Source organism: Frankliniella occidentalis, unplaced genomic scaffold, assembly GCF_000697945.3.
Source record: "Frankliniella occidentalis isolate FOCC.00 unplaced genomic scaffold, Focc_3.1 Scaffold85, whole genome shotgun sequence".
In the NCBI taxonomy this organism is placed as follows: domain Eukaryota; kingdom Metazoa; phylum Arthropoda; class Insecta; order Thysanoptera; family Thripidae; genus Frankliniella; species Frankliniella occidentalis.
This window is the reverse complement of record NW_026267214.1, coordinates 101,313-102,000: the sequence shown is the minus strand read 5'-3', so window position 1 is coordinate 102,000 and position 688 is coordinate 101,313.

Below are 688 nucleotides of genomic sequence, written 5' to 3'. Positions count from 1 at the left end.
CAGCCCCGTCCTGCCCCGCCCAGACCTACCCCGCGATGGCACAAACTGAGCTGAGATGATCGCCGAGAGGAATTCTAGAGTGAACGGTCGGGAGGTAGCGGCCCCCGGGGCTCCTGCAAGGCTCACCTGCGAGGGAAAGTTGTGTCTTGCAGCCGCAGCTCCGCGCAGCTCACCGTCCTGCCGGCGCCGCGGGCGCGTACCTCACCTGCTGGTGTCCCTGGTGTCTCCCCCGGGGGCGCGGCGAGGCTGGCGAGCGGGCAAACTTCTTCGTCATAGCCGAGGAGTTCATGAATGTTTACTCTCTGCAGCCGCAACTCCTGATTGTTGTGCAAAGCCCTGAGAGGCGAGCTGAGAGGCGAGGAGGCGCCCGCCCCCGCCCGGCCCGGCCCGGCACGCCGCTCGCACCTCAACCCTCAACTGAAGGGGAGGATTGCGAACGACGGCCAAAGGCAGTTGTGAACTAGTCGCCCATCATTTTAAATTAAACTTCCTCTCCATAACTAAAATGACATGATTTTCGTTTATTTTTCTATGTTTGGAGATGCTGCATCGTGTGGCTGAGGAGTGACTTTCCAACGACGCCTCTGCTGCGGTCTGCCAATCTCATCTCTTTCTTTCGTTCAAGTTAAACTATAGCAACGCCTTGGCTCCTGTTTCTCACTTGTTGCAATTTTCATCGACGCCAAAG